This window comes from Bombus vancouverensis, chromosome 4 (genome assembly GCF_051014615.1).
Source record: "Bombus vancouverensis nearcticus chromosome 4, iyBomVanc1_principal, whole genome shotgun sequence".
Classification (NCBI taxonomy): Eukaryota; Metazoa; Arthropoda; class Insecta; order Hymenoptera; family Apidae; genus Bombus; species Bombus vancouverensis.
In genome coordinates this window covers 10,123,395-10,137,015 of record NC_134914.1, presented here as the reverse complement: position 1 = coordinate 10,137,015, position 13,621 = coordinate 10,123,395, and the positions used below count along the sequence as shown (strand labels likewise).

At 37.0% G+C, this 13,621-nt stretch overlaps 1 protein-coding gene across 3 annotated transcripts in view; it reads right to left on the bottom strand.

The window, feature by feature from the left end:
• P5CDh1 (delta-1-Pyrroline-5-carboxylate dehydrogenase 1) overlaps positions 1–13,621 on the bottom strand; it is a 171,162-nt gene that overhangs the window by 126,257 nt on the left and 31,284 nt on the right. The gene's annotated exons all lie outside the window — the stretch shown is intronic.

The window sequence follows — 13,621 nt, the reverse complement described above, 5'->3', positions numbered from 1 at the left end:
AATGTTATGAAAAATGACATTTGAACTGGCACACATTTGTAAAAGAAGTGCAAGTGGCCATTTGATCAATATCGTATTTTACATATGCGCTGACTCTTTTTTTATGACATCCTGTAAAACGCGGCGGTAAAATGGAATGAAACGAATAAAGAAGAAGTAAATGAGGAACCTAAGACAACCGTGGCGAAATAAAATTTCTTGTCTGGCTGGTAATGAGTAAAAAATCAAATCACAGCCGATCTTCTTACTCGGCTGACGTACACGGTTGACGTTTCGCGCGTGATTTGCAAATGCCACGGCCCGGAAAGTTTCATTTCGCGAGACAAGACTCGTATTTGTAGGAGAACGTGTGATAATGCGACGCAGTGAGTATGATGTGTCATGTGACAGACGAAAAGAGTAGTTTGTGGAAGAAATTTTAGCCTGGCTCGGTACTGGAACCGGGATTATCGTTAGCTTTGGATATTGATGGAATTTAGATTTTTATTAGCATTGTTGATACAGTGATTAAGTTTTGGTTTGAATCGAGTTACTTCATTTTTAGATCATTTGACTATATTCTATGCTTTAAGAATAAATAACTAACGAATGAACATGAAATAAATGAATTGTAGTGTTAACACGAAAATGGTCAAATAACAACAATTTTTAAGAATTTTCGACTTTTTCTGCTTGTATTACACATTGTTTCATATAGATTTATATGAAATTTATTTTCACCTGATGAATCTTTGTAACACGTGTACGACAATATAAATAAATAGAATGATAATTTTATATGAATTATTTCTCAACAATATTGATATTAAACGTATCTAACATTTATTCTCCATTCTCAGGATAAGAATTCAAGGACTCGCAATTAAAAACTTCGTGACCGATAAACGCCAGAAGTGAAAGAGATAGAAGGAATCAAAGAAAGCCGTCCCGAGAAAAAGTAAAAGAGGACGAAGAAAACGGAAGAAGTAAAGAAAGAGTTGTCGCGGTCTGGTTCCTGTGACCATCCCCACTCCATCAGAAATTTCCAATGCAAATATCAGGTGCTGTGGTGGTGGATGAAAATGAGGAATAATCAAAGAAGCGAGGGATAGGAAAAAAGTGGAGATCTCGAAGGGTGGTACCGTGATAGGAAAGGAATCGACACGTGGCCTATGGAGGAACTTTAATGACATTTCTTATTTCCAGCCGTTTCTTGGATTCCCGTCGACACCTCGTCTTATACTTTCTTTCTTTCCTTCTTTCTTCCTTCTCCGTCTCTTCATCGTCATCGTGAAAGTAATTTTCTACGCCGGGACGTTTGCTCGGCTACTTTATTTGCCCCCAAACTTTATATATCATTCGTTGATTAACGATGTTTCCGGTTCCAGCGGATGTAGCCGGAAGTTACTATCCCCCGAACAGAGTCGCATTACTGTTAAGTTCCGCATGCGACATATAGGTACGCTGGCCTCATACAGTCACGTGTTTATGTGTAAATAATATCAACGATTTTGATTCTATAACCGTATAACCGTTGGTGCATCAACGATAAATAATAGATTTTAAGCTTCGACAATAATTACTGGATAAATAATAATTCACAGTCTTATAAATATTACAAATTAATGAGATATAAATATTATATTTCGTATTACGATAATTTATTCACGTATTTGTATTATTAATAATTTATTGAATTATTGCTATCTTAATAACCTGAGTTGCTTACGATCACAATGAAATTGTGAAATGAACTAAACAGCACAATCAGTTCAACGAAAGAAATGTTAAGTTGTGAATTTGATTCGATATTTGATAAAATAGTTCGATCAAGGAAATGATGAAAAAAAATGCTCCTGGTAATATTAATATATAATTTGACGAGGATAGAAATCTGATTACACAGAATTATTTATTTTCGTCGTGTCATTTTAATTCTAATCAATTAAATATATTCCTCGTTCTGATAAGAAATATGCCAATTGGAAGCGAGCAGGTAACAATATTCGAGACTCGAAAAAAAATCGATAGAAGGGAACAATCTAGTCGTTAACTAGAGCCGTGAAACGTTCTAATACTGACGATACGTCAGTATAGTACTCACGAGTACTGACCGATCGAGATTCACCGTTTATTTCGACAGCGTTTCACTTCAGGGGCATTTACTACTCTCTCTGTCGGTTTCCCCGGCATTCACGAAGGCGGAACAGGAGAGGCGGAGTGAAGACGATGATCCTTGAGCTACTTCCAAGCAGTCGTGCATCGACGCTCGAAACAAATTGCGTCTGTAATTATAGCGCCCTACTTCACCTGATTACGGAACTACGAGGCTGGATTACTGAGACTGAATTTCGTATAAGACGCTGCGAAATTTCAAGTAACTCTCCCTCGTTTTTCTTATCGCTGACCAATCGATCAATGTCTTTGAAAAAAGAAAGAGAAAAAGTTAACTTGCAAACTCTCGTTTGTAAATATAGCCAACGATTATCCTCAAATATCAGCTGATCTGTTACGCAAGTTTCTATAAATCCTGATAATTCACATAAACTTACGTTTATGTGTTACGTGTTTGACAAATAAGCAAATGACAAGTAAATAACAAATAAGTAAACTGTTTCTCATTAGGGTACCAAATGTGCCAACTATAGAGAAGTATAGGAATTGGACGGTACAAGATAGAAAGTAAGAGAAACATTAAGAATTGGTCAATAATACTGTGATACATATGGTCAGCGGTGTAAACGTATCTCTTTTACGATTTAGTGAAATGTGAATCATTAAGAATGAATTCTTCTGACATAGCACAATCTTGCTCTACATCTGATCGTAAAACAAGACTTCCTGCTTTATAGTACACGCGGTACTTAACATCGACTGGTGTAATGACATCGACAGTATTAAAGGTTCCAAAAACAATATCGTTTATTCGAATCGAGTATTTTAATTAATCCCAGGTCCATCAGAAAATTTCCCTATCGCGCCATTAGCAAGTCAAGTGGCGATCATCGGCGTCTGCCTCGCAGCAGTCAACACGGTAAGAGAAAAATATTCTAAAGAGAGAAAGACAAAAAGAAGAATTTAATAAAACGGCGGAGAATAAAAGAAGAAAAAATAAAAATAAAGCATTTTAATGATCGCAGGGAGAAGATGGTATCGATCGTCGTAATTGTCGGGTTGGTCCGTTCCCTCGGGCAAAAAATATCGCCCGATCCTTTGTTCACCGGAGTCTCAAGTGCATCGAGGCCGTGGCTGTCCTTTCACGGTGTAAAAGACGAGACAATCCCAATCGTTCGCACTTTCTCAAAACGTCTCCGGTCCGGAGCCGGAGGCTGAAAGTGTCCCGCAAGAGAACGGAGGAAGATCGTCTCCCTTGGGAACGAGGGAAAAAGGGTAAATGAATAGCGACAAGTTGCGCCGAGGTTCCCGCCGAGAATAAAGATGGAGGGAGCCTTCGGGGACACGGCTAAAAGCCGATACGGAAACTCGATGCAATTCGCCGCGCGCCGTTCGGCGGACAAACGTGATCGCTGGGAATTTTTTTTTTTTTTTTTTTTTTAGAGAGAGAGACCGCAGCAATTTGTATCGATAAAACAATGGAAAAATATGAAAATAACATCTTCTAGACTCCCTTTCACGATCGAACTAATTTTGCATGTCACGGGATTACAAACTTCACCAGTGATAATTATACTGCGGCTCGTTATGCGAATTTCTACAAAGACAAATAAAGGGATAGAAATTTGTTTTACGAAATATTATACTGCTACCAAATATTATAATAGATGCTAAACTTTGCGTATTTTATGTACCTTTGCATATTACTCGAATTGTTCGCGTTTCTGCAATTTTTAAATTTCTCCATGGATATACAGAGATCCGCAGTCTAATAATAATAAACATGTTCGCGTCTTCAATAACAGTTTCAGCCACGAAATAAAAGAAAATTGTATAAATTACAGCTACTATGCCGATTATTCTGTTTGCTGGACACTTATCAATGTCTCAACAAACAATCGCTTCTCGAAGCTTTAAATAACCAAAAATTGTATTCGTTTCTTTCCCATTGTCACGTTCCATTGTCTTCTCGCGGGGAGCGAAATCGCGTGACGATAATTGCTCACGTAAAACAGCGGTGCGGCAATAGCGGTAATTAGACGGTGAACTTCTTTGAGACAGTGACTGATTAAATGACGGAAAATTCAGATAGTATAGAAAAGGGGAATGAAGGAGAGGTGAAGAGTAGAAATCGTCTTAAACGGAGACATAAATACGAAGAGTTGAAATGGCTAGGTACGCGAAAGAAGGGAGGAAGATTGCGGACGAAAAAGAAATCGTGGAAAAGGATGGACAGGGATGCAGATTAAGAGCGTCGTAGATGACCTTTGTACGAAAGGAATCGAGATTAAAACGAAAGACGGAAGTTGATGAGGCCGGATCATTAAGCAACTGGCTCCTAGCCTCGGTATTATGCAAACAATATTTAAGGAAGAGGAAGAAAGAAAGAAAGAAGAAAGAAAGAAGGATGAGATTTTGTTCGAGCATGAATAACGAGAGGTACAAACCATGAAAAGTTTTCATATAATTGACCAAACAGTCGAATATACGTATAATGCGCATAAAGACACCTTGGATTTAAATTGTTCGTAAAGCGTATTGTTCAATTTTACCGATTGTTTCATTGCTGTTCTTGTGATAATAGCAGCCCTCTTTATAAATATATGTCGCCAGTTTTCGTATCATAAATATTGCTTCATCGCTGTGTTTGTAATAAAAAGAGTGTTTAAAGTCGAAAATACATTTTGTTTCGTAAATATCGAAGCGACATAACATATCTATAAATCAAATTTGTGCATTGTAAAAACAAATTCCCTAGAAATATTGTATTTTTATATCGAAAAATGTATTAATTGAAAACATAATTCGTAATTCATATGCTGTGAATGTTTATACGTTTATTGGTACATACGATTTACAAGTGCGAACTCGAAGGTCCAATTCAAAAACGCATAGAATATACAGAAGTATGTAAAATATTCAAGATAAGGTACCAAACAGATTTCTACTTAAGTTCTACTGTCGTAAATTAGTAAAACGAACCTGTCAGACGGTTTAATACCTACGGTTTTAATCGCTCCAGTCACAATCGATCTAATCTCAGACGTCCCACGTGTCGGTTAATTTCGTAGATCCTTGACACTCTAGTTATCGGTTCGATAATGCTGGATGTAACTTAGATGAAAGATAAGAACCTTGAACCATTCAATGTCACGCGAATTTATTAATCTGCGCATCGACGAACCGTTTAGAAAGATAATTTGCGTGAAACGTAGGAAGATCAAGAATGTCGTAAAACAGAGTGACAACAAACGTGTTGAAAATGCTGAAAATTATCGATGTTGATTACAAATTTTTACTTGATAGGATTGTTAGTCGTAATATTGATAAATACGAAAAATCTAAGATTTAACGGCACTAGAGGAAAGGAGAAAAATTCGTAGCAGCCGCGTGTTCGCGAGTCAGACACGACAGACGCGGAATCGATTTTAACGAAAGCGCCGCCAACTGTGAAAACAGGCCGAAGCCCTCTTCCAGGTGGTGCTCCAGGTATAGTTTGCGGAGATTTCTGAACAACTTTCGCGGAAAGGTCAATATTTTCCTTGAGAGTTGCGCCTACCTTCAGCCACCGCGCGCCCCAAATCGTGTTTTATCTCGGCCTCCTTCGAACGGGCCTGTACGGCGTGAAAAAGGTAATGAAAAGAGAAAAATCGCATGTAACGCGTTCATATAATGGAGCGCGACATAGAAAAATACAAAATGACAGGTTGAACGACCGATTTTAAACGTGAAGTGCATACGTACGTATTCGAAAGTGACATATTACTTGCAATATGCGTTAGTAAATCACGAGACATATTATATCTTGTATCTTGTGTTTGCCATTCTATTCGAATGTAAATTAACAAAACATCAGAAATCTCTTCAGAGGCTTATCAAAAGTATATTTGTTCAGTCAATAACTGTTGATAAAAGAATTAGCACCCGGTTAACGCTTATCACAATATCTACACATGTAATAAGCTACTGGTATTATTTATATTTGTCGGGTTATCATTAGGATTTAAGACGCGTAATGATTCTTCGTTTGAATTAGCCATAGTTTTACAAAACAGAGAATATATTTACGCGAATAAACAAGATTTTACAAAATATTATGAATAATGAGTTTAATAAATGATAAGATTAACAAACGATAAGTTTAACTAATAATTAGATTAAAGAATAATAAGTTTAACGAACAATAAAAGGAACGAATAATATGTCTTACGAATAATGAATTTAACGAATAATGAGATTAACGATTGATAGGTTTTACGAATAATGAATTTAATTAACGCTATTAACAATGTTCCGGGGTTCAAACGAATCTACGGTCAACGGGATAACTCTTTACTATGCGTAGAATAATTTTAAACACAAAAATACGATTGCTGAGACACCCGGTAAATTGCTCGATGTATCACTTTCCAAGGCGATCACTCGAATGAATATCTGATTTCGCAATACGACTGCATTTGTTTGTTATATGCTCGCTGGAGACATCGAGAAGGTTCCAATCGTTGTTGCTAGGCAATTTCTGTCAAAAGTTTGTTGTATACTCTTTGGAAACATCGAGAAAGATCCAAACGCTGTTACTAGGCAGTTTCTGTCTGAAGATTGATTCCTAATACAACGTGTGTCCCATTATATCGACATCTCTAAAGTACAATTCTATGTGATTTCTAGGGAGAACAATACAACCGATCCACACCTTCGTTAGACAAAACGTTTATCCCGTGACCGTGGCTACGTTCGGCGACCAGTTGTCACCTTGAACCCACTTTCGCTTTTCACAAATATCAAACAATTACAAATGACAATTGCATAATTGCAGTTATGATAAAATCTAGGCTAAAACATTAAAAGGCTTCCTCAAAATTGCAAAGGGAAGGCTCCAGGTTTCCTTTCATCTCCGACATATTTATATGTCGGGTTAAGGTTGGAATTTTGGGCGTTTGATGAACCTTCGCTCAAATTTACCATCGCGGTTATAGCTGATATTTATTGGTCACTACAAGAGGCTATAAGTAATAGCGGCGACCGGATGGTCGAGATGTTGCATGAACTCACCCGCAGTGCAAGTGGAACTGCCCTTATATATTCTTCTCCCCACCTCTCGGGTCAATCTTTGTTTTTAAGGAGAGCTATATAATTATTCCATACCTCTGTCAGCTACACGTCCCTCCCGCGACCTTGGCTACGTTCAGTGACCCGTTATGTCACTTCGAGCCCAAGCCCATCGTCATAAAATCAGATTAGAACATTAAAACTATTTCTTGGTTTTATTACTTAAGTGTAGCTATAGTAAAAGTCTGGACTAGGGTATTGGGGTTTTTTTCAACATCCATCTCCGACATATAATTATTTATACTTGTAAAATTCTTCTAGATAAAAGTTAAAGCTAGTACCAAAAGACCTGTAACTTCTGTAAAAAACAACTTATAATCTTCCTATGTTAACTTAACGTGTATCTTCACATATAGTTCACAAATATTCCGAAACACAGGAATATCATTTAATATTCAGTGAAGTATTGTTCGTTCAAAATCGAACATTTCATACATTACGATCTAATAATTCAATCTTAAATCGAATCTTTACAGATATCTCAGAATTGAAGATATTCCAACGAAACAACAATGTACGTTCTAAAATAATAATCTAAAATTCATAGAAAATTAATTCGATCCAACTTAATGTAAAAAAGGTAGAAGCATCGAACGACGATGAAGCAGCCTTCAGCGAAAGTGATAACCACGAAATTGTAGGAAAAGCTTTCCAGTAAGATCGATGCAGCGACCTTGAACCGGTCACGGTAATCCCGGTCGTCGGGTATAATAAGACGGTTCTCCCCGAAAACTTGCGCCTGGTAAGAAACCACCGGATTATTTCTCGATGTTATCGTCCAGTCGGATAAGTGGAAGAGGTGGAATCTACCAAAGGAGAGACTCGATCGACGCCAAAGTGGTCTCGAGTCGATCGACTCGAGATTTGAATCTTCGCCCGGTACGAGCGAAAAAGAAAGGGCATCAGACAGAAACTGGATTCTTCGAGGAATCGAATTCACTTCCATTCTCACAAGGGATCCTAACGTTCTTCGAGAACTCGAAGGGATCGTCGAGTAACCGGCCGTTAGACTTGCGGCTCGAGACGGGGAAATACGACCGGCTGCGATCTGATACCAACGGTGAATCTATTAGACCTAGCTGTGCAAAGTGAAAATTGATTAGTATCTGACTACTGATTTAAAGAACGAGTACTTGTATCGTCAAACGTATACGTAAATAGATAATTGATGATCGTGGACGTTCTAATTTCAAGCATTTGAATATTAAAATATTCTTCTTAAATTAATCTCAAATTAATCTTCTGTTATAGTTTATGAAATTTTTGTTAGAGAATTTAGTTCTTGTCGTAGGGTTTATTAAAATTTTAAATATAGTATATTGAGTATACTCTTGTACAAAGCAAAGAATCATTAAAAAACAACGGCTATGACGAATGTACGTTTCATTGACAGTTTGATTTGCAATTTGTTTGTTGTGAGCTTGAGTTAATCTTCGAGAATGTTCTGATTCGAAGCATAACATGTTGAAATTGATCCATTTGGTCTTTGAATGTTGAAATAAGTTTCTTGAGCCGAGTAGTTTTCTTTAGAAAATAAAGAGCTGTTCAGGGATTTAATCTGATCCTTGAGAAGATCTAAACTTGCTCAAAGCTTAAATAAACAATTGATCCGCTTCAAATTGTGATTCACTGAAATTCACTAGACAATCAAGCGATATACAGTTCTACAAATAACGTTAATAAAGGTTACAAACACAAATCTTGTAGAAAGTGGACCAAGAATAGTTCGCAAACAGAGGGTTAAGTGTGATGTTTAAGTTCTACAATAGATGACAGCGTCGAAAGTTAAACACCTGGTACTGAGTATTCGGTAAATATTTTAGAAAGGTTCGCTAACTCGCGATATCTCCACTTAGTATCAATTTTCTACTACATGCGCGCACATACTTACACAAGGAAACCAGATATGTGCCATAAGTATTATACAAAATTCCCTGGATCTTTACGATTTGATAAGAAAATCAGCAGAGAGCATGAACGTCAAATTATGTTGATGCCAGATATAATTAGTAATTAACGTAAATCACATTCATTGATTATAAATGTTCTTCGTTTCGCAATAGAAAACGAATCGATATCATGAAATTTTAGTATTTCAATATATCTTAAGAATTTAAATTTTCTATCGCGAACGTGAACACCGTGAAGAACATTCTTTGGAAATTCTATATCGAAGAACCGGAAGGAGATTCAGAGTTTAACAACCTGTAAACTCAATCCTCATTAATGCCAGTCTACTTCGAAGAACCTGTAATTGTTTAGTAAGTTATCTAACAATTATGAATCAATTTGATTGTATCTTCTTCTTTCAATTATAATCTTCTGCTGCTTCCTTATAATTCCAGCGGAATTTTGTTCCAAAAGTACGAAATTGAGGAACCTTCCGGTCGCCTGTGCGTGTAATTTATGCGAAGATTGAAGACTTGCACGTTGATTTTGGCATAATGCAAGTTTATTTCATTATTACCCAGTATATAATAAATATTTATTATACAAATTTTTATTATGCAATTTAAATAACCCTTACATGATTTCTATATCGTTTCTCGACATTTATCAAAAATTCTTAGAAGTTTAAACCTAATTTCAACGCAACTGTTGAGCAGCATATTAATACGAAAGCTTTGGAGTAGAATCAAATTTTAAATTCTATCTCGATCTTCTCTGACATTTACCTAATTTGAATAATACACGGAAGAATATCTTTCTTCGTAGAAAAAAAAAGAAACACTTACTTCCATTATGTTACATTTGTACAATTAAAATCCAATACAAAAGGAGACATCTCTATTCTATTAATTCTAACCAAAAGTGAAAATCAACAAGTGATAACCGTCAATTAAAAGATTTTAGATAAGATAAAAAAACTTATCAATCGAATTCCTTTCGTACCCTATATCGAAACATAATCAACTGTCGAAGAGAAAGTCGATTACGCTAGTTAAAAAATCGAGAGATTCACAGATGGTTAAACACGTGGCTGTCACGTAAACTTGAGGGTTAGATGATAAAACAAGAATAAATAAAAAAAAAAATTGGGATGTTGGTATCCGGTGATGCGTCCCTTGCTGACTCTGCTAGTGTAACGTCAATTCACATCAGAGACCAGGCCACACACCGCGAGCAGGATGGCACCCAGATGATCTACACATCCTTGGCGCGTACTCTCAATAGTCTTAAGCACCCACCAGGGGTCTTGGAATTTTCATAGTTAAGGTCCTTCGGACCAAGCGAGTATCTCTTGTCTTAGATTTCCGTTTACGTTTATTGTTTACACGGAAAGTTGGTTTTCCTCCCGTCTAGTATGTTCCGTTAGGAACATTCTCACGAGAGCGGCTGAAACCCTTCCTGGTCCACCAACCGCCTTATTATCCAATCGGAGACGGTATCTATTGCCCTCACTTCCTTAACCAAAATTGTCATCAACAAATCCGATAGTCCCGTGTCCTTAGACACACCCACCCCTAGCTTTCCTCAGACACAGTATCGTCAGTAAAATTTTATTTATTCTGTATCCTAAGGATAGTCAACATATCTCTACTGGTCTCTACTCTTATAACAGTCGCGTACTTAATGTATCATTGTAACTAAGTTTTACATAACGTGGTTGAAGTGAATTGTGACTTATATTAATTCAGTGTGTATTCCATCGTGATTGCTGAATTGATAATAAAGTTTAATTAAAACAAAATTAATAGTTGCGTTACGACTCAGCTATTTTATTTTATCATCCAACCCTCAAGTTTACGTGACACTAGCAAGCAAGAAGAAGTTTCGACACATAATCGATATTCAATCACGTAGAACGACAACATTTTCGTCGTTACTCTAGTTGCTGGCTACTGGTATCAGGCGGTTTGTTCGCATGATTCATAAAACCGAAGAAGGGGAGAAATCCAACGACTAAATTTTCCAGAATTCCAATATGTCTCCTAGCTATCAGAAGCCACCTTTCTGATTCTTCGGGACTCTGAGATTGAAAAGAATTTTCTCTTACACTGTATTAATAAAATAAAAACGAGTATCATATAACTATAATTGAAACTTTGCTATAACGTTAGAATGTGCAATGTACCGTAAAATAGTCTCTTCGTAGAAACTCAAATTGCCTCAATAAAAGAGAAATCGGAATATCGATAGGTATCTCTGTTCATGCAACAGAATTAAGATGAACAAGACTATCTTCTATAAATACCAGATATATATTTCCATTTTCACTATCATTTCCACAGAAAATTGGTTTCATTTGCCTCTAAAAACGTCTTCACGACTTGGTGAAAATCATGTCGGTGAAGAATTCGAAACGTTCAAAGGGATACTGCGGCAAGCTCTGTTTTGATCGTATCTTCTTCTGTTACAAAGAGAGCAACCGTCTTCAAGTATTCTATGAACGGCGCGGAACCTATCCGGGGAGAAATTTTTCCAACAAGACAGCCCTGTACCTTCGGAACTTCTACGGAATAAATTCTATCCATTCTCGAGACACCTTTCACTCTCGGAGATTGCCACGAACATGGGAAACACTTATTCCGCGTCTCAGTTCGTTACTGTTCCCGGTACAGCCCGAGCATTTACTTAAACTCCGACTTATCGATCGTAAATTAATCCTGCATCTTCGTATCTCTATATTCCAAAAAGGAAATATCGACTTGCAACTATATCTCAAGTTTTTAGTGGAAAGAGAGACGCGTGGCGCAATGTTGAATCTTTCGGAAACCACTGATTAACACGTTGAGTGTCATGGTGATCATTGGTAATCATCGGTGATTCAATCAGATGTTGCTAAATTTTTCAGAATAATGAAAATAAGATAAATTTCATAGATTAAGAAATATTCAACAATTTGAATATTTTATACAGAACAAACTGTTGTAGTGTTAGTGTACAAGTTAGGATAAATGTTATATTGTAGATAGTTTAAATATCCATAGTTTTCTGTTCAGTCTTAAAATCAACAAGCGATGATGGGCTGGTGGCTACGGGCAATCCTTGTAAGACACGCAGATTTAAGCCAAAAAATATGTGCTGTGGTGTGTATGTGCGCTTGCAACGAGTGCCTGCGTGAAGACAAGAGATTCTTCGCCAGCGAGTGTGAGCGTACTCTCTTTTTACCTAGCAATAAAATAATAGTTCAACCTGTCGTAATAGTCATCCACTCTATCATCCCTACGATATTAGATTGAGTAATACGTTTATTTATATTTTCTTCAAAGTGCACGTCAAGTGTTTATGGCTTTCATATAAAGTCTACCTAATCGCAAAGTAAGATATCTGCGCTATTGCCCTACAAAATGTATATTTCTCATGAAAAAATGTCTTTACTTTCTTTGAATAATTTTTACAACGTTCTTCGAGATATTATACACTAAATAAAAGACCGACAAAATTATTAGCCAACTCAATATACAATGCATATGAGATTCACGTAGCAGTCAACGTGTTAACTCTTCGTAAACTTTCCAGCTTCGTTGTAAAAAAGAGAAAGTTAAAATGGAAGGACGTAGACATATACCACTTAACAGTAAATCACATTATTCCACGTAATATTGCAGTTCTATTCTACCTTCGATGATAATCATCGTCGAGCATCTGGTGGAAACGAATGTTCTACAAGGAGCGCAGGTTAGCGTGCGAAAGTCGAGAGGAAAACGAAAGACCATGGGCGATATCGCGACGGGCAGACAAAGCAAAGCGCATTTTCCGACTCGCCTTGCAGCCTCTCTCCTTCGTGGGCTGTGCCTCCGTTTACGTTAAATCAAGCAATCAGCTAAAGTGCACCGCGTCCGTGGTTTCCACGAGAATGCCGATTCAACCGGATTAACTTTAATCCGAAGACGTCGATACCCGCCATTCTTCCAACGACTCGAGCGCGTGGTCCCTTTCCTCGAGAGTTATAATATCGTCGGATGAAATCCGCGAAGAAAGTCTCGAGGACAGATGTGTGCTTTTTTTTTCTTTTCTCAAGATATCGCGAAATTTTGCTCAGTCGTCGAGGTCAACGAGCGAGGAGAGATTACCGCCAAGTATATACATAGAAAGAAAGCAAGAAAGTTGAATGAGTTCTTGTTCGAGCGTCCTTCGAGACGTTTCTACGCCATGTTTTTAAAAAAATACACGCTAACGTATGAAGATTACACGATGAAGGAACCATAGAGGTTTCGATTGGATACACGTTAAAGTATGAACTAAAATATAAGCGAAACTTTCCTTTCTTTCTTTCGATAAAATATATCGATTATTATATTGCTTTAAAACAATGCTAAAATATATTGCTTTCGATAATGGAATCAAGTGGAGGTCAATTTGACTACAAACTGAGATTAATGTCAGCTAAAGATCAAGTCAAAACCAGGTCAAGGTCGATTTTAATTTAATTGGAAATTTTAATTGAAGTCTAGGTTTGAATTGAAGTCAAGAT